This window comes from Sturnus vulgaris, unplaced genomic scaffold (assembly GCF_052056855.1).
Source record: "Sturnus vulgaris isolate bStuVul1 unplaced genomic scaffold, bStuVul1.hap1 Scaffold_194, whole genome shotgun sequence".
NCBI classification, from domain to species: Eukaryota; Metazoa; Chordata; class Aves; order Passeriformes; family Sturnidae; genus Sturnus; species Sturnus vulgaris.
This window is the reverse complement of record NW_028276164.1, coordinates 3251639-3272567: the sequence shown is the minus strand read 5'-3', so window position 1 is coordinate 3272567 and position 20929 is coordinate 3251639.

The window sequence follows — 20929 nt, the reverse complement described above, 5'->3', positions numbered from 1 at the left end:
AACTCAGGCTTGTTTTGCCTTTGCACTGGGGAAAGAAATTTTAAAGAACTTTTTAAGGGGTGTTACACCAGTCAATAGGGATGAGTTTAACATGTCAACAGACTGGGAAGAGCCCAAAAGACACCCACAAAGAGAATGCCCATCAACAAAACCTCAACGAAACATCAGCAAATATCAAAGAACACCCACCCCAGACACTGCCCCCGGCATCGAGCATAGATGGAGACTCCTGGTCTGGAAAAGGCTGAGAAGGAAATCCAGGAGTTCGGACCTAATTAACATCACAAGAGGAGAAATCCGGGTCTGCTAAGAAACAAAATACTAAGAACCACACAACTTTGATGTAATGAGGAATAGACGAGTGGATTTCTATGGGTTCAGGCTGTAAAACCTTTATGAAAATCTAGTAAAACTCACGTGTCATGGTATCATTTTCTTGGCACATCCGGGCTATGTGTGGATGAAATGATTTCTGTTGCACACCCCGACCAGAATCAAGTAAAACCTTGACTCTCTAACACTAAAGATATTATTGGAGAGTTTTGTTTTTCCTGCAGTTTAACTAACAAGATTACTCCATTAGAAAAAAATTTCATAATAATCCCACATTTATATTATCAGTTAGGATTGGTCCAGGGTTGTGACAATTTTTACTCCCAGGAAAAGCAGAAAAAACTTGATTGCATTGGAATATTTTTGTACATATTTGCAGGAGGCTCTTAATGATGGCAGAATGTCAGAATGGATTTTTGGATGCACATCTTTAGGTTGCATTTGGCAAAACTAGAACAGTATTAATGGTGAGACTTTAATGCATAACCAGTTAATACAAAATCGTTTAGAAAAAAAGCAAAGCAAAACAAAACAAAACAAAACAAGCAGGTTGTGGGGGTGCACATGTGAATCAGCAAACGACAGCTCTGGAAGAGAAGAATCGGTTCGAGGCAGCCGTGAGGGGAGCTTTAGAAATGCAAATTACCTGAAGCAAAGTGTGGACAATGCCCCAGGATCTTCTTGCCTGGGGAGGAATTGGGCTGATTCCCTCTGCCCCTCACCCCAAGCTCTGCCTGCTTGCACAGATGGAATTTGCACAACTAAAGGCAGAGCCCATAGTGAGGATATCTGACTGCAACAGAAATTGGTTAAGCTGCAAAGGGAAACAGCAAACGCAGAATGTTGGGAAAACTTCATGAAAAAAAGTGGGGGGAAATCATCCCTCTCCTCACTCCAACATGTGCTGCCACTGTCCAGGCTATATAGGGCATATCAGAACTGTATTTTCTTGCCCAGAGAAATCAGTTTGGTATCCAAGTATTTGATGATTTAATTAGAAAAAAGTGGTCAATTGATTCTTCCCCGGCTGGAGGGAGCACCCAAAAATAGGAAAAAGATGAAGAGACACCAGAACAAATCCTACAATATCATGGAGCAGCCCTTGGAAACCCTAACGAATTCATATCACGATATAGAGAATCCATCCATAATTTGAGTCGCATAATTAGGTTAAAAACTGTCCTTGAAATAATAACCAACCAGACAACTCCAGCTCCTGACCTTCCTGCCAAACAATCCACTGAAATGAGGAACGAGACATTTCACCACGTGATGGGATCAGATTATCTATTAAAAGAAGGAGGGGGAGTTTGTGGAAAATTTATTACTCAAATTGCTGTTAGCGACTAGATGATAACCGAAAAGTGGTGAAACAGATAACAAAGGAAGTAAGAAATTAGTTCATGTACCAGTCCAAACAGGGAAAGGATGGGAATGGGACACGTTTTCGTGGTTTCCTGGCAGACCATGGCTTAAACGAATGCTGCTCCTCCTCTGACGTGCTGCAGCAACTCTCAGCTTTTTACTATGCACGACACCTTGCGCCAAAGAGGACGCAGGAAAAGAGATTGAGTCAATGGAAATTAAAAGTTTGTAAAGGCAATTCTTAAGAAAATAAGAAAAGGAGGGATTGAAAGCAGTAATATTAATATCGTAGTAGGAGTGAATATTAAGAGGGACATGCAGTAGGGGGATCGGGAAGTCTGAACCTTCCAAAAACGTCAGCAAGAGGGGAAAGGGAGAGGGAGACGCAGCCGGGAAAATGAGGATAAAAATGAGGCTGCGTTTTAGAGACCGCATGGCAAATGCCGCATGGCTTGTCCCTTTGTTCAAGATTAAAGTCACTTTTACAGGACTCCTCTGTCTCCTTTATGTACACAAACCTCTGGCCACGGGAATTTTCCCGCACAGCCCCGGGCACAGGGCAGACACCTCTGTGCCACCCACAGCAACCGGGACGAGCCAGCGCTGCTCCGGCACCGGCTCCTGCCGAGGCCCCAGCGGGAAGGAGACCGCGGGCAGCCGCTCCCGCAGCGCCCTCAGCCCAGCGCCAACACGGGCCGGCACCGGCACAACCAACCCGCCAGAGCCCCCTGCCGCCCCTCGGCCCGCAGCGAGCCCCGAGCCCCCGCACAACCGAGCGCGGCTCCCACCTGCGCTGGGGCCGCCTCCGAGCTCCGCCGCCGCCTGTGGCTGAGGAATTCGATGGGATGTGTTGCCTTAACCTTTCTGACCACTCCCAGCCCATCTATGCCAGCACTCAAGCCCTGAAAGAAGGTGGGAATAAACTTCGGGTAGATCATGGGTACGACTGGCTGAACTGGCTCTTAGGGCACTGGGGACTCACTGGCTGGATCAGGAATTTAGTTAAAATAGGTTGGTATGTATTAGGCATCATATTATGCATTGTAGTAGTTATTCCTTGTATTTTACAGTGTGATAAGAATTTAATAGACAAATCGCTTAAGAGTGTATTTTTAGTTAAAAGAAAAGGGGGAGGTGTGGATATGGGTAATGCAAATGAGACTGATAGTACTGCAGATTGAATCAGCAAATGCAGCCTGACAACGAGGATGCCTGGCAAGAGCAAACAGAGACCTGACTGCAAGAGGACTGGATCAAATCTGGGTTATGGGAAATAAGATTTTACTAAGTCCAAATGTAAAGTTTGTCTGTGTGAGAGTTTGTCTATGTAAGGTTTGTCTATGTGATTGCAGTAAAATATTACCAGCCTTCCTGTAAATGGTATATAAGCACATGTAGTGCTCAGTAAAAATTGGATTTTGATCACCATTCAGTGTCCCCGTCTCTCTCTCATCGTCGATAGTTCAAGTACTCCCAGTGGGGTCCTGGAAAGAGAATGGTGGCACATCTACTGCCTGCTACCCCCCTCTAGGCAATATTCAACTGTTTAGTTCACAGACTCATCTTCCAGCACTCTTAGTGGGGTCAGCAGAGCCACTTCCCACTGGTGGGGGCAAAGAGCACCCTCTGTGCCTTTGTGGTGGGAGCAGACAGTGTTGTCTCAAAGAAAAGGTCAGAGAGAGACCAAGCTGGACCTCTGCCTCCTGCCCCTCACCCCACAAGGGCAGGAGGGCACAAAACTGAGCACTTTTAAAATTTTTTTTCTGTCCTGTCATTTCCAGGAGCTTGACTAGCTCGAAGGAGAAGATTAGAAGGATTTCCTGAGGATCACTGCCAGTGCACAGCACACATGGCATCCCTCACCCCTTACATCACCATGGGATGAAGGGGTAGGAACCAACAACAGCCCTACCCCGCTGCTCCAGAAGCCAAAACCCCCATGCAAGCATTTAGTTATGGCCTTCCTAGAGAACCACATTGAGAGGAATGTTGAATTTTTTCTTTACAAATGAGCTGTGGATCTGCCTGTAGATAAGGCTAGCACTGAGAGATAAAAGAAACAATGGGATGGATTCCACTGATTGATGAATGGAAAGAGATATTTGCCTTTACAAACAAACTGTAGGGCTGCTGATAAATGAAATTGGATATCGAAAGATGAAAGAAGCAACGGGGGAGAAAACTATGAGTTCTGTAAGAATTAAAAATTAAAAGGGAGGGTTATACATTAGAGGGGAATTTCAGGTATCAGGCGTTCTGGGAAGTCTGTGCCTCTCAAGTACCTCAGCCAATGGGGAAAGAGAGAGGGAAATGAGGCCAGGAAAATAGGATAAAAAGGAGGCTGCGTCCTCCAAAAATTTGAGAGATCCGAGGGAAATGTCCCATGGCCTCTCCCTTTATTCCAATAAAGTCTCATTTTTGGACATAAAACTCTGTTGTTTGAGGATTAATTTTTCTGACAGAAAGCACTTTGGGATTCTTACCTGCACAAGCTCGTGCAGTGCCTCAGTCATAAGTGCCTCAGAAATATCAGAAGTGTGTCTTCTTCAGAGTGTGCTCACAAGGGTTCAGAGTTGGAGCCAGTTCTGCAGGCAGGCTGATGAATAGTCTGGGGCTCCTCTGCAGAGCCCCATTCATTCTGGGGCTGCTTTCTGCTGGTTCTGCTGGACTGGCTCCAGTGAAACACACACCCAATTAACAGCAGTTAAATTACTCTGGCATGAAACAGTGGGGAACAGGCAGAGCAGTGAAGGGCAGCATGGACCAGTTGTTCTGGCAGGTCTGACGAGGTCTGGTTTGATACAGCACTCACAGAACTCTGCTCCACCTGTGACACTTCCACTTGCAGTAGATGACTGTTCCTCTTCACAATATCCAGCAAGGCAGGTCAAAGACACTTTTACCATTTTCATCTTCAAAAGGGAGAAGAAATCAGCAGCAAACATGAAGTAACTAGTCGGAGGTCCTGGGAAGAAACAAAAGAACAAAGAGTGGTGGATAAAACCAGGTGGAGCAGTGATCCTTATCTCTGTGGGAGATATCCTCTGTTAATGAGCCATCTGTTAAAACCAGGTGGGGCAGTGTTCTTTATCTTTTCCACAACCCATCCTTCCTCCAGGAAGATATCTTCTGTTAATGGGCCATTGAGTGCCACTGCATGACTGATAAAATTCCATCATCCCATTGGGAGATGCTCCAGCCAGGGGGAGGAGCCAAGCCTTTCCTACCTAGATAAAATCTGAGCTTTGGAACACCAAGGCAGCCCTTACCCACTGGTTTCCAGAGGACAAGAGCTACCAGACCTTTCTACAGCATCACTACTACAACAAGACCACTTCATCGGGACTGCTACCACCACCCTAACTAGCGGGGTGTCAGGTTGTATTCTGATTCTGTCAGCTGTTTTCTTTTCTACTGTTGCATGTATTTTAATTCTCTTCTCTTTTTTCCTATAAAATTGTATTTCTGACTTGGAGTCTCTCACTGGTTTTGCTTTCAACCCAGCACAATTTTGGAGTGGATTTTGGCTGAATCTTGATATTTGGGGAGTTTTTGATCCGTGTGTTAAAGTTTGGAGGATTTTGGATGGGAATCTTGGTGTTTGGGAGGTTATTACAGACACAAGATGCTCAATGACTTCCAGTGATGAACTTGGTCAAGGAGGAGCACACAGTTTATGGAGCTCTCTTCTTGTTATTTCCCCTTAAACCAGGAATTTTCATTCCCCAGGTGTGTGCAGATGAAGGAGGCAGAAAAGCCCCAGAGATCTCTCAGGAGGAGGGGCTGCAAACCCAGCCCAGGGAGCTGCGAGGAGGAAAGACCCTCCCTGAGCCGGGAAGGCGGCCGGAGATCCAGGCAGAGCTCAGAGCTGGTGGAGAAGCCTCCTGGAGGGGAGAAGCCCCACAAGTGCTTGGAATGTGGGAAGGGTTTCAGGTGGAGCTCGCATCTGATCCGGCACCAGGTGGTCCACACTGGGGAGAAGCCCTATGAGTGTGGACAATGTGGGAAGAGCTTCAGAGACAGGTCCCATCTGATCCGGCACCAAAGGATCCACACTGGGGAAAAGCCCTACGAGTGTGGGAAATGTGGGAAGAGCTTCACAACGATTTCTCACCTGATGGAGCACCAGGTGATCCACACAAGGGAACGGCCCTACACCTGCTTGGAATGTGGGAAGAGCTTTGGGTGGAGCTCTGACCTGAGAAGACACCAGCACATCCACACTGGGGAGAGGCCCTACGAGTGTCCCAAGTGTGGGAAGAGGTTTCAGACCAGCTCCCATCTCCTCCGACATGAGCGGATTCACACAGAGGAGAGGCCCTTCCGCTGCCCCGACTGCGGGAAGGGATTCAACCGCAACTCCACCCTCATCAGGCACCGGCGCATCCACACTGGGGAGAGGCCCTACGAGTGTCCTGAGTGTGGGAAGAGCTTCTCCAGGAGCTCTCACTTGACCCGACACCAACGGAGTCACCACTAAGGGAAGCCCTGTGAGTGTCCCGAGTGTGGGAAGAGCTTCGTGCTCTGCTCCAGCTCCATCCTCCGTTGGGCAGAGCCCTGATGGTCCGTGGTCCTGATGATCCCCATTGTGTGGGGGGAAGTTGTTGGAGAGATTTCTCTCTCTTTTCCTTCTGTTGCTATGATTTGATTGGGAATAAATTCCCTCGCTGTGCCCACGCTGTGTCTGTGTTGCCCATTTTGCTGTTTGGTGTCTTTGCTTGTCCCGTCTTAATCTGATCCTGGAGCTCCTGGTTAAACTCTATCTTCCTTTGCAGCTGGAGGGGCAGGGTCAGAGTGGCTTTGGTGGGTGCCTGGCATCAAGCCAGCATCACCCAGGCCATGGGCACCCCTGGGATCCCAGTGTGGTGAAGCATTCCCCCACTCCTAGAGAAAGTGCCAACCCAAAGTGAGGCCAGGATGAAACATGGTTATGACTGGAGCCCACTCTCTTGTGACCCTCTCAACAGAAATCCAAAAGGAGACCTTTGAGCTCTCCTGGGCCACCGTGGGCTGTGACCAGCAGTCTCCCTCTGAGGGGCCTCTCAGAGCCAGCAAACCCTCGGCTTTGCTGTGCCTGGAGGATCGCTGAAACACGACGTGTCCTGGGCCCATACCCTCACTGCTCAAGGCCCCATCCTTCGGCCAGTGGGAGATGCAAAAACATCTGAAAGGAGGATTTCACTGAGCTCTGAGGAGAATTTTTCACAGGTACCTTATTTGCACTGACTGTTCCTGTCCGTGTGTGTGCCCCTGCATATTTGCTATAGCAAATCTGGGAGAAATACAGCTTTCCTAGATGTGGAAGTACTGTGGATATCTAAGTTAGGCCTGTAAGCAAGGTTTAGTTATAGTTATGAACTTACTTTAATGCTGTAAGTGTTAAATGTTTTGCTAAGTTTTTAAATGTAATCATAAGCTAAGTGTTGTTCTTCCATTAAATTACTAAGTACAACATGGAAGTTATAGCTATAAGTTAGGTTAAATGCTGTTAAGTGTTATTGCTCTGTGGAATTGTTAATGTTAAGTTATAAGCTACGTCAGGTATTAGTTCATTGTTGTACCTCTGTTGGATTGCTGGGGCTAAGGTATAAGTTAAGTGACAAATTAAGAGAGAAGTTAAAGTGCTGCTTAGTGTAGATTAGTTTTTAGGCTGTTCCTTTTAATCCTTGCCTGCACTCTCTTTTGTTCCATGCACCTAAACACAGCACACACCCACCCACACTCCCCTAGAGAGTTCTCAGTTCATTTCTGTTTTGGTTGCCTGGATTTTGTTTGGTTTTGTTGTTGCTTGTTTTCCCTTGTTGTGCCTTAGCTGTTCTGTAGGCAGTACAGTGAATCTTGCCATCAAACTTGTTGTATTTTGTCGCTCAATATTAAATCTGACTTTTGTTCATGCCCTTGTCACCGATTTTTAAGCGATCTCAAACGCTCTCATTCATGACAGCACCACAATGTCGCGCATCACCGAGGGCCCTGACACACGCCCGTGTCACAAAGGGCCACTCCCGGCACCCAAGAGCAGAGGGACAGCCTGGAAGCGGCCCGGAGCAGCCCCGGCCTCGTGGCCTTGTAGCCCCTGGCGTGGCCAGAGCCCTGGGAGGCTTTGGCCACGGTGGGAGCCGGCAGCCCCAGCCCCGGCCTGCAGAGCCCTGGGGCTGCAGCCCGGGCTGGCCGGGGCAGGAGGAATTGGCCGGGCCGGACGTGCCAGGGCCTTGTGGGCAGTGGCTCCGTGTCCCGCGGGAGGCCGGGGACGAGGGGTGTCCCTCAGGGCTGTGCCCGGGCACCGGGGCTCGTCAGTGCCTCGCTCAGTGACACCCAGGGGCACCGAGCGCAGCCTCGGCGCCTTTGCAGGGCACGGGGAGCTGAGCGGGGCAGGGGCACCACGGAAACACCGAGTGCCTGCCCGGGGCAGAGCCGGGGCAAAGCCGGGCTGGAGAGCCGGGAGAGGCTGCTCAGAGCTGGCCCGGGCACTTGGGCACCTGGGAGACAGAGCCCGGCTCGGAGCTGACACTGAGCCAAATACCTGAGAAATCACAGCCGGCTTTTGTAAACACACTTCATTATTTTGTATTTTCTCAACGTCACTTTTTATCAGGGAATATTTTCAATGCTCATTTTACTTTATTTTTTACCCTATAGAAATAATTCCGTTGTATTTTGTAATGTGCGAGGAGGGATGTGCTGGGAAAGGTTGTGGGTACTGGAGTTTTTTATTCAATGTATTTTCAAATCTGAGATGTGACAAGTCCAGACTTTAACTCCAGCAGCAGTTCCAAACTCCAGTTCTGGTTCCAGACTGCTCTGCTTTTCACAGTGACATCTCAGTTCATTCAAATCCAGCAGTCAAAGCCCTGGAAGCACGGAAAAGCTGGGAATGAGGTTGAAGACCTTGGAGGCTTTGCTGTGTCCGTACATTCCCCATCTCCCCTGGTGTCCGTTCAGCCTCTCCACTCCTGTCCTAGAGCACATTGCTGTACCCAGAGTTCAGTACGTGCTTTTACAGATAGATACATGTGATTATTGTGTACACGATTCTCTTGCAGTGAGTTACGGTGATGGTAATTCCATGATCCTCTGCTTTGTGCCCAAAGAATGGTTATTGTATCTAAACCCCGGCAGCCCGGGAGGGGATGTGTGCGGGCCCGGGGCGGGGAGAGGCTCCTTGTTCATTCCGCGGGCGTTTTGAAGCCTCGCTGCTCGGATTTTCCGCGGCTCTCTCTGTGCACCGTGGGTTTCTGTTTGGCTGAAAAGCGTTTTTGGCACAGACAAACAATGGAATTTTTGGTTTTTCTCGGCTCGGAGAGGCTGCAGGGGCAGCCTTGCCGTGCCTGGAGGCGAACTGAGCAGCTGCTGTGTCGCAGCCCGGGGGCTCCGCGCCGGCAGGAGCGGAGCGGCGCCGCTGCAGCCCAAAGCCGCTGCGAGCCGGGCCGAGCCGGGAGAGAAAACAGCCCGAGGCTTCAGCCCCGCTGCTTCGCCTGCCGGGACCGTGCCCGCGGAGCCCGGCTGGGGAGGAGTTCAAGGGCAGGCGAGCCCCGGGCTTTCCTCTCCTTCGGGACAGCCCCTGGTTGGTTTTTCCCCTGGGGGAGAAGCGGCGCCACCTGTACAATGTGTTGTGAGCAGGGATTTCTCTGGCATTTTGGGTCATTTTCCCTGGTGAGTGTGGGGAAAGGTCTGATAATTTAATATCCAGAAGTCTGGGAGGTTTTTTTGCTCTGTAGGCTTATTGTTTGTTAATAAACTGTTGGAAATTTTCCTCTTTCATCTATTAATATTTATTTCCCATTGGTGGAAAGGGACTATTGGAACCCTGCAGAGAAGACAGCACTCACTCCAGAGTGTACTTTTTAAAATCGTCTCTCAAACTAAGATACCCATCCCTGTGGCCTCCTGTCCACTCACCCCAAGGGACTCCGGTTGCTCTCCCAGTCCATCCCAGTCTCTCCCAGTGTCCTCACAGTCCCTCCCAGTGTCACCAGAGTCCTTCCCAATTCCTTTTAGTCCACAGACATTCCATTCCCAGTCCACTCCCAGACCTCCAGCCTCTCTCCCACTGCCATCCCAGTGCCTCCCCAAATCTCTCCCCTCTATCCAAGTGCCCTCTCAAATCCTTTTCAGTCAAATCCCAAACCTCCAGTCTTTCTCCCATTGCCCCAATCCACTCCACTCTCTCCCAGTGTTCCCCTACTCTCTCCAATTTCATTCCCAGTCGCTCTCAGTGCCACACCAGCCCTCTCCCATCTCTCCCAGTCCCCCCCAGCTGATCCCAGTGTGTCCCCACTCTCTCCCAGTGTGTCCATCTCGCTGCTTCCCTCGAGCTCCCAGCCCGGCCCCGGCTGCCTGCTCTGCTCCCTGATGGATTTCTACCCTGCCCACATCCAGCTGAGCTGGTTCCAGGGCCAGCAGGAGCTCTCGGGACACGTGCTGGCCACCGACCTGGTCCCCAATGGGGACTGGATTTCTACCAGCTCCTGGTGCTGCTGGAAACTCCCCCCGGCACGGGGTCAGCTCCAGCTCCAGGTGGAGCACGTCAGCCTGGAGCACCCCCTGAGCCGGCACTGGGGCACGGCCCGGACCCCACAGTGTGGGGGGAGTGGGGGAGGCGCTGGGGGAGCTGGAAGAGGGATTGGGCTGTGCTGGGGTAACTGGGAGAGAGTTTGAGATAGCCTGGTTGTCCTGGTTTTGGGCAAATTTGGGGGAAAACCTCCAGAAGGAGCCCCCAAACAGCAAACCCCACGACTCCTCCCCCCCCACCCCACCGGGTTCGGGAAGAATTTCCTCGGAGAAGAGTGGGAGAAAAAACCTGTTTATTTAACAAGCAAGACACTCCCCAGCACAGGGAAAAAAAAAGACAACACCAGCTGACAAAAAACTCTTTCACCGTTCTGAAGGGATGACAAACTCAGTCTCTCTGGCGAGTGGTCGCTCAGTTATCAGTCTCTGGCGCTGGGGATGACTGCTGCAGGTGACAAAGTGTAGCCTCCCGGTGTTTCTTGGGGTTCCCAGGTCCCCGTCCGTTCAGATGGTATCCAGGAGAGGGAGGGGACGGGGTGGAAGAGAAAACAGTCCAGGGAAAAAGTTGGACTGCCTAGCTGAACTAACTAATAAGCAGAAAGCAAGGGCAAAGCGAAGGAAAGAAAAAGGCAGAAGCGAGCAAGCAGGCAAGCAAGCAAGCAAGCCGAGCTAAAACCTCTCCTAAACATAGACCATGGGGGAGGTGAGCCGGCTGATAACAAGACAAAACAAAGCTTCACTCTCAGACTCAGTCCTGGAAGCACAGGACATAATACCAAACATAATCAGGACACACGATTGGAGATAGAAACACCATAACATCACCCTAGGACATTCCACCCCTTATCTCCATATCGTGAACATACTAAACAGCATGTAAAAACTTCAGCAAGTAGAAATTTCCATCTTTCACTTATTCGGACACATTTTCTTCCATCTCACTTGCTCAGACCTTTGACACTTACATATTTCCTTCTGTCTCATGCTGCCTCACCCCACAATCAGATCTCCCTGAGGCACACATCGTGTTGTTCCATCTCTCTGCATTACCCACCATGTACAACCTGGTCCTTGAGCAAAGACAATCCCACGAATGGGTTTGTCTGTACTCGGGGCAGAATTGATCCAAACTGCCTTCCCTAACAAACCTCTGATATGTGCCACTGGGACTTTGTCTCCATCTACTATATTCAGGGACTCAGACTGGGCAGGGCCCGCTCGGTTGGTGGAACCCCGGGTGTTAACTAACCAAGTGGCCTTTGCTAAATGCTGCTCCCAGTTTTTGAATGATCCCCCACCCAATGCTCTCAAGGTGGTTTTTAACAGTCCATTGTACCTTTCCACCTTCCCTGCAGCTGGTGCATGGTAGGGGATATGGTACACCCACTCAATGCCATGTTCCCTAGCCCAAGTGTTGATAAGGCTATTCTTGAAATGAGTCCCATTGTCTGACTCAATCCTCTCAGGGGTGCCATGCCTCCAAAGGACCTGCTTTTCCAGGCCCAGGATGGTGTTACGGGCTGTAGCGTGAGACACAGGGTAGGTCTCCAACCATCCAGTGGTGGCTTCCACCATGGTCAGTACATAGCGCTTGCCCTGGCGGGTTTGAGGCAGTGTGATGTAGTCAATCTGCCAGGCCTCTCCATACTTGTACTTGGACCACCGCCCCCCATACCAGAGGGGCTTCACCCACTTGGCTTGCTTGATGGCAGCACACGTCTCACAGTCATGGATAACTTGAGAAATGCTGTCCATGGTTAGATCCACCCCTCAGTCTCGTGCCCACTTATATGTGGCATCTCTGCCCTGATGACCTGAGGCATCATGGGCCCATCGAGCCAGGAACAACTCTCCCTTGTGTTCCCAATCAAGGTCTATCTTCGACACCCCTATCTTTGCAGCCTGATCTACCTGCTGATTGTTTTTCTGCTCTTCATTAGCCCTACTTCTGGGAACATGGGCATCTACATGGCGAACCTTCACAGGTAATTTCTCTAACCGGGTAGCGATATCTTTCCACTCTTCGGCAGCCCAAATTGGTTTTCCTCTACGCTGCCAGTTAGCCTCTTTCCATCTCTCCAACCATCCCCACAGAGCATTGGCTACCATCCATGAATCGGTATAAAGGTAAAGCTTTGGCCACTTCTCTCTTTCTGCAATGTCTAAGGCCAGTTGAACCGCTTTGAGTTCAGCAAGTTGACTGGATCCACCCTCTCCTTCAGTGGCCTCTGCTACCCGTCGCGTGGGGCTCCATACGGCTGCTTTCCACCTCCGATTCATCCCCACAATGCGACAGGAACCGTCGGTGAATAGAGCATAGCGTGTTTCCTCTGCTGGCAGTTGGTTATATGGTGGAGCTTCTTCAGCCCGTGTCACTGGTTCTTGTTCCTCATCTGTGACACCAAAACTTTCACCTTCAGGCCAATTTGTAATTACTTCCAAAATCCCAGGGCGATTCAGTTTTCCAATCCGGGTGCGCTGTGTAATGAGGGCAATCCACTTGCTCCATGTAGCACTGGTGGCATGGTGGGTTGAGGGAACCTTTCCTCTGAACATCCACCCCAGCACTGGTAGTCGGGGTGCCAGAAGGAGTTGTGCTTCTGTGCCAACCACCTCTGAGGCTGCTTGGACCCCTTCGTAGGCAGCCAAGATCTCCTTCTCTGTTGGGGTGTAGTTAGCTTCAGACCCTCTGTAGCTCCGACTCCAAAATCCTAATGGTCGGCCTCGAGTCTCACCAGGCACCTTCTGCCACAGGCTCCAGGACAGACCATGGTTCCCGGCTGCAGAGTAGAGCACGTTCTTCACATCTGGTCCCGTCCTGACTGGGCCAAGGGCTACTGCATGAGCAATTTCCTGCTTTATCTGGGCAAAAGCTTGTTGCTGCTCAGGGCCCCAATGGAAATCGTTCTTCTTGCGGGTGACCAGGTAAAGAGGGCTCACAATCTGACTGTACTCAGGAATGTGCATCCTCCAAAAACCTATGGCGCCTAAGAAAGCTTGTGTCTCCTTCTTGTTAGTTGGTGGGGACATAGCTGTGATTTTGTTGATGACATCAGTAGGAATCTGACGCCGTCCATCTTGCCACTTCACTCCCAGGAACTGGATCTCTCGAGCAGGTCCCTTAACTTTACTCTTCTTGATGGCGAAGCCGGCTTCCAGGAGGATTTGGATGATTCTCTCTCCTTTCTTGAACACTTCTGCTGCTGTGTTCCCCCACAGAATGATATCATCAATATATTGTAAATGTTCTGGAGCCTCACCTTTTTCTAGTGTAGTCTGGATCAGTCCATGGCAGATAGTAGGACTGTGCTTCCACCCCTGGGGCAGTCGATTCCAGGTGTACTGCACTCCCCTCCATGTGAAAGCGAACTGAGGCCTGCACTCTACTGCCAGAGGAATGGAGAAAAATGCATTGGCGATATCGATAGTGGCGTACCACTTTGCTGCCTTGGACTCCAGCTCGTACTGCAGTTCCAGCATGTCTGGCACGGCAGCGCTCAGCGGTGGAGTCACCTCATTCAATGCACGATAGTCTACGGTCAGTCTCCATTCTCCTTCAGATTTACGTACAGGCCAGATGGGGCTGTTGAAGGGTGAGTGGGTTTTGCTGACCACCCCTTGGCTCTCCAGCTCACGGATCATTTTATGGATGGGAACCACAGCATCTCGAGTTGTTCTGTATTGTCGGCGATGCACTATGGAAGTGGCAATTGGTACCTTTTGCTCTTCTCCTTTCAGAAGTCCTACAGTACTTGGATTCTCAGACAGTCCAGACAAGGTGTTCAATTGCTGGATGCCCTCTGTCACCACAGCTGCTATCCCAAATGCCCACCTGAATCCTTTTGGATCTTTAAAATACCCCCTTCGGAGGTAATCTATGCCCAAAATGCATGGGGCCTCTGGGCCAGTCACAATAGGATGTTTTTTCCATTCATGTCCAGTCAAGCTCACATCAGCTTCCACCAAGGTAAAGTCCTGTGATCCACCTGTCACACCAGCAATAGAAACAGATTCTGCCCCCACATATCTTGATGGGACTAATGTGCATTGGGCACCAGTATCAACCAAAGCTTTATACTTTTGTGGTTCCGATGTGCCAGGCCAACGAATCCACACAGTCCAGAAGACACGATTTTCCCTCGCCTCTCCCTGGCTAGAGGCAGGGCCCCTCTAAGCCTGTTTATCCTTCTTTCCTTGGGCATATGTCTTAGAGGTTCCTTCAAGGGGATCAGATATATCATCATCATCATACTTGGCAGCTTGGCTACGGGCAACTGGAGCTGCTCTCCTTTTGGTGGAACTTCCTCTTTGAGTCTTGCCTTCCTTCAATTCACGCACCCGTTGTGCCAGAGCAGCAGTAGATTTTCCATCCCATCTCCTCATGTTTTCTCCGCAATCACGTAGGAAGAACCACAGCTCAGCTCGTGGGGTGTACCTCCTCTCCCCATCAGGGGAATGTCTGCGTTGGATACCAGGGCCTCTAATTTGTACTGCTGAGATTTGGAGAAGGTCCTCTTTAATCTCCTCCCTGAGTCTTTTATGATTCTCCTCTATCTTGTCTTCTAATTTCTGCAGACGTGTTTCCACAGCTGCAATTCTGGCATGTGTTGGGCCATGCACAGCATCTGCATATGCTCGGAGCTTCTTTGCCATATCAAGCACGGTCTCATCCCTCTCGTCCCGCTTCATTATTGCTAAAGCAGAAGCATATTCATGGGGCCCAAGTCGTACAAGTTTTCGCCACATCACAGATGTACATGGTACCAAGTCTGGATTCCTAGTTGTTATGTCATCTGAGAAGATAATCTCTGCCACTGCCATTTCTCTCAGGCGTTGGATCCCTTGTTCTATCGTCTTCCAGTGGGTCTGCTGCATATAAAGATCATCTGCACACAGGTATCTTTGTGCTACACTGTCCAGGACCCGTGCCCAGAGGCTGTGAGGGTTAGGCCCTCTCATCATTCCTTGGTCAATGACAGGATCATGTGACAGGGATCCCAAATGCCTGGCTTCAGTGCCATCCAGAATTGTAGCCTCGCCTGCAGCATCCCAAAGACGGACCAACCAACTAATTATAGACTCATCAGGTCGTCGGGTGTAATCCTTTCTTAGGCCACGGAGGTCCTTTAGGGAAAAAGACTCAATATTGGCCTCTGATCTTTTACCAGTTGCTTTGACTCCTGGTTTTATGTCAGGAGGCGTCGAGGGTCCTTCTCCTGCATCATCATCATCATCATCCACTGGTCGATCAGTCTTGTCTGTGCACTTTCCACTTCTCGTGCTGGTAGCAACAGCCATTGGTTGAGGCTTACTGACAGGTTTAGCTGCTGCCTTAGGCTCACTGTCTGGTGTAGTTGTTGGCCTCGAGCCTGGGGTGTTGGCTGCAGCCTGAGTGACTGGGATAGTGGCTGATTTATCTGCCTGTCCCCCTTCCTCTGTCTGCTGCCCTACAGTATCTAGCAGGGTACGGTAAGCATATGCCAGGGCCCAGCTCACTGCAATGATCTTCTTCTCCTTAGAATTACCATGGCACTTCTCTTTCAGGTACTTTGCTACCTCAGCTGGGTTCTGAATTTGTTCACATGGAAAATCCCAGGATGTAGGGTCAGAAAATTCCTTTAAGATTTGGCCCATATCCTCCCATTTCCCACACCATTCAGGATTCCTCACGCCTGGCTCTACTCTGGGGTCAAGGGTCTCAGCCCCTCTAGAAATCTCAGCTCTCATTCTAGAGAAACTGCAGACTGTATAGAGAAAGCTTACTATATTAAACACCAGAAAGATGGTCTCTTTAACACTCAGGGGGAACTGAACATTCTCTAATAAGGATGTAACAAATTCAGAGGAGAAGAAGGAGAACAAAGGCTGAAAAGCCTCATCCCCTGCTTCTCCTCTAACAAACTGAGTGCACAACCACAACCAAGAACCATACATTCCTGGAACAGATTCCAGCACCTTTATAAATCTCCTGCAGGCCATTAAAACCAAGCCCAGCCCGATGGATATTTTGGTCAATGCCCCTCTGCTACAGAAACTACGCATTAGGGACAATACCGGAGCTATTTCTGGATAAGCAAATAAACCCAGGGACCACAAAGGTATTAAGACTTCAAAAAACCCTAGGGACCAAAATCCCATGCAGGCCTCCACCCCAAAAGACATGAATTCCAACAACATAGCCAATAACTGCTCTATACCAACACAAAAGAATTTGAACCAAATTATTATTATTAGAACAGGGTTTTTTCCCACTTTCTCGAGCCCCACGTTGGGCGCCAATTTATTTGTCCTGGGTTTGGGCAAATTTGGGGGAAAACCTCCAGAAGGAGCCCCCAGACAGCAAACCCCACGACTCCTCCCCCCCCCCACCCCACCGGGTTCGGGAAGAATTTCCTCGGAGAAGAGTGGGAGAAAAACCTGTTTATTTAACAAGCAAGACACTCCCCAGCACAGGGAAAAAAAGACAACACCAGCTGACAAAAAAACTCTTTCACCGTTCTGAAGGGATGACAAACTCAGTCTCTCTGGCGAGTGGTCGCTCAGTTATCAGTCTCTGGCGCTGGGGATGACTGCTGCAGGTGACAAAGTGTAGCCTCCCGGTGTTTCTTGGGGTTCCCAGGTCCCCGTCCGTTCAGATGGTATCCAGGAGAGGGAGGGGACGGGGTGGAAGAGAAAACAGTCCAGGGAAAAAGTTGGACTGCCTAGCTGAACTAACTAATAAGCAGAAAGCAAGGGCAAAGCGAAGGAAAGAAAAAGGCAGAAGCGAGCAAGCAGGCAAGCAAGCAAGCAAGCCGAGCTAAAACCTCTCCTAAACATAGACCATGGGGGAGGTGAGCCGGCTGATAACAAGACAAAACAAAGCTTCACTCTCAGACTCAGTCCTGGAAGCACAGGACATAATACCAAACATAATCAGGACACACGATTGGAGATAGAAACACCATAACATCACCCTAGGACACACTGATTGATGAATGGAAAGAGATATTTGCCTTTACAAACTAACTGTAGGGCTGCTGATAAATGAAATTGGATATTGAAAGATGAAAGAAGCAACGGGGGGAAACTATGAATTCTGTAAGAATTAAAAATTAAAAGGAAGGGTTATACATTAGAGGGGAATTTCAGGTATCAGGCGTTCCGGGAAGTCTGTGCCTCTCAAGTACCTCAGCCAATGGGGAAAGAGAGAGGGAAATGCGGCCGGGAAAATAGGATAAAAAGGAGGCTGCATCCTCCAAAAATTTGAGAGATCCCAAGGGAGTCCCATGGCCTCTCCCTTTATTTGAATAAAGCAAAAAGGACTCCTCTGTCTCCTTTTTGGACATAAACCTGTGGTGTTTGTGGATTAATTTTCCTGACAGAAAGAACTTTGGGATTCTTACCTGCACAAGCACGTGCAGTGCCTCAGTCATAAGTGCCTCAGAAATATCAGAAGTGTGTCTTCTTCAGAGTGTGGTCACAAGGGTTCAGAGTTGGAGCCAGTTCTGCAGGCAGGCTGATGAATAGTCTGGGGCTCCTCTGCAGAGCCCCATTCATTCTGGGGCTGCTTTCTGCTGGTTCTGCTGCACTGGCTCGAGTGAAACACACACCCAATTAACAGCAGTTAAATTACTCTGGCATGAAACAGTGGGGAACAGGCAGAGCAGTGAAGGGCAGCATGGACCAGTTGTTCTGGCAGGTCTGACGAGGTCTGGTTTGATACAGCACTCACAGAACTCTGCTCCACCTGTGACACTTCCACTTGCAGCAGATGACTGTTCCTCTTCACAATATCCAGCAAGGCAGGAAAAGACACTTTTACCATTTTCATCTTCAAAAGGGAGAGGTAATCAGCAGCAAACATGAAGTAACCAGTCAGAGGTCCCGGGAAGAAACAAAAGAACAAAAAGAGGTGGAAAAAAACAGGTGGAGCAGGGATCCTTATCTCTGTGTGGGAGATATCCTCTGCTAATGGGCCATCTGTTAAAACCAGGTGGGGCAGTGTTCTTTATCTTTTCCACAACCCATCCTTCCTCCAGGGAGATATCTTCTGTTAATGGGCCATTGAGTGCCACTGCATGACTGATAAAATTCCATCATCCCATTGGGAGATGCTCCAGCCAGGGGGAGGAGCCAAGCCTTTCCTACCTAGATAAAATCTGAGATTTGGAACACCAAGGCAGCCCTTCCCCACTGGTTTCCAGAGGACAAGAGCTACCAGACCTTTCTACAGCATCACTACTACAACAAGACCACTTCATCTGGACTGCTACCACCACCCTAACTAGCGGGGTGTCAGGTTGTATTCTGATTCTGTCAGGTGTTTTCTTTTGTACTATTGCATGGATTTTATTTCTCCAATCTTTTTTCCAAAAAAATTGTATTTTTGACTTGGAGTCTCTCACTAGTTTTGCTTTCAACCCAGCATAATTTTGGAGGGGAATTTGGCTGAATATTTATATTTGGGGAGTTTTTAATCCGTGTCTTAATGTTTTGCGGGTTTTGGGTGGGAATCTTGGTGTTTGGGAGGTTATTAGAGACACAAGATGCTTAATGACTTCCAGAGATGAACTTGGGCAAGGAGGAACACCCAGTTTATGATGCTCTTTTCTTGTTATTTCCCCCTAAACCAGGAATTTTCATTCCTCAGGTGTGCGCAGATGGAGGAGGCAGAGAAGCCCCGGAGATCTCTCACGAGGAGGGGCTGCAAACCCAGCCCAGGGAGCTGCGAGGAGGAAAGACCCTCCCTGAGCCGGGAAGGCGGCCGGAGATCCAGGCAGAGCTCAGAGCTGGTGGAGGAGCCTCCTGGAGGGGAGAAGCCCCACAAGTGCTTGGAATGTGGGAAAGGTTTCAGCTACAGGTGCAGGCTGATCGAACACCAAAGGATCCACACTGGGGAACGGCCCTACAAGTGTGGGGAATGTGGGAAGGGTTTCAGCCGGAGCTCCAAGCTGATCCAACACCAGAGGATCCACACTGGGGAGAGGCCCTACGACTGTGGGAAATGTGGGAAGGGCTTCAGTGAGATCTCTGACCTGCTCCGGCACCAGGTGGTCCACACTGGGGAACGGCCCTACTCCTGCTTGGAATGTGGGAAGCACTTTGGATGGAGCTCTGACCTGAAAAAACACCAGCGCAGCCACACTGGGGAGAGGCCCTACGAGTGTCCAAAGTGTGGGAAGAGGTTTCAGACCAGCTCCAATCTCCTCCTACATGAGCGGAGGAGGAGAGGCCCTTCCGCTGCCCCGACTGCGGGAAGGGCTTCAAGCAAAATGGCAACCTCACTGTCCACCGGCGCATCCACACTGGGGAGAGGCCCTACGAGTGTCCTGAGTGTGGGAAGAGCTTCTCACAGAGCTCTCACTTGACCCGACACCAACGGAGTCACCACTAAGGGAAGCCCTGTGATTGCCCCGAGTCTGGGAAGAGCTTCGTGCTCTGCTCCAGCTCCATCCCCCATGGGAGTATTGGTGTTGGATGATCCCCAATGACCCCCGTTGGGCAGAGCCCTGGTGAGCTGGTGATCCCCATTGGGTGGGGGGAAGTGCTTGGAGAGATTTCTCTCTCTTTTCCTTCTGTTGCTATGATTTGGTTGGTAATAAATTCCCTTGCTGTGCCCAGGCTGTGTCTGTGACGCCCGTTTTGCTGTTTGGTGTGTTTGCTTGTCTTGTCTTAATCTGATCCTGGAGCTCCTGGTTAAACGTTCTCTTCCCTTGCAGCTGGAGGGGCAGGGTCAGAGTGGCTCTGGTGGGTGTCTGACATTGGGCCAATGTCATCTTGTCTTGCTTTGAAAGACAGGTTTTTTCTAAGGAAAGGCAAGAACCCCTTTCCTGAGATGCAGAGTGCAACCCCCTCCTTTCTAATTATTTTAGGTTCAAATCAGAGCCTGTCAGGCAGAAGATATGGGGATAGGAATAACAGTTCTTTACTGAGATCTAACAAGGCAAAATAGCAGAAACAGCAACAGCTATAAAAATTGACAACAGAACAGAACAGTATAACTCAGTTCCAGTCCCTTTGGCCAAAGCCCTCTCTCCCTGTGCTCAGTTACCAGTGCTGGGGGCAGGGCAGGTCCCGCGCAGTTGAAGAGGGGCTGGAGTGATGGCGGCAGCAGCCCAGGGGTGAGAGGGATGGGGGAGTGACTCCCCCCTCACGGTGTCGGTCGTGGTGCTCAGCAGAGTGTCCGGAGGTAGCAGGGTGAGGTGGGAGAGCAGCAGAGCGATGTCCAACGGCAGGGAGCGTGGATCTCAGTGCTGGGATGGCAGGGGAGATGCCAGATCCGAGCACGGGGCATCCTCCTCTCACTCCACGGATGAAGTGAGAGAGCAGAGTCCCCCCCCAGACCCCTTTCCCACCTTTTCCTTTTCCGGTCTCCCCCCATCCCCCCACCCCCCTGCAAGAGAAAACTATTGCTACTAAGGTGTAGCCACAAATACTTAACATAACAATGGGAAAAATTCCTCAGAGAGAAACGGGAACAATTCAACACCAAACAGGAGGAAAGAGTGGTCTGAAGATCTTATTCTGAATTTGCTTTTCTTTCTCTTTCTTCGTGTAGTTCATAAAGATTTTTATACCCTTTTAAGTTTTAGGCCTGACTTGTTCTTTTGCTCCTGGTTCTGTCTCACAACAGAAAATGAGTATATTTAAATTGGCAACTCAAAACTATAACATTATTTGGTGCGTTGGCCAGGAAATTCAAAAATTCAAATTAAACCAAGACATTAGATTATCCTATCTG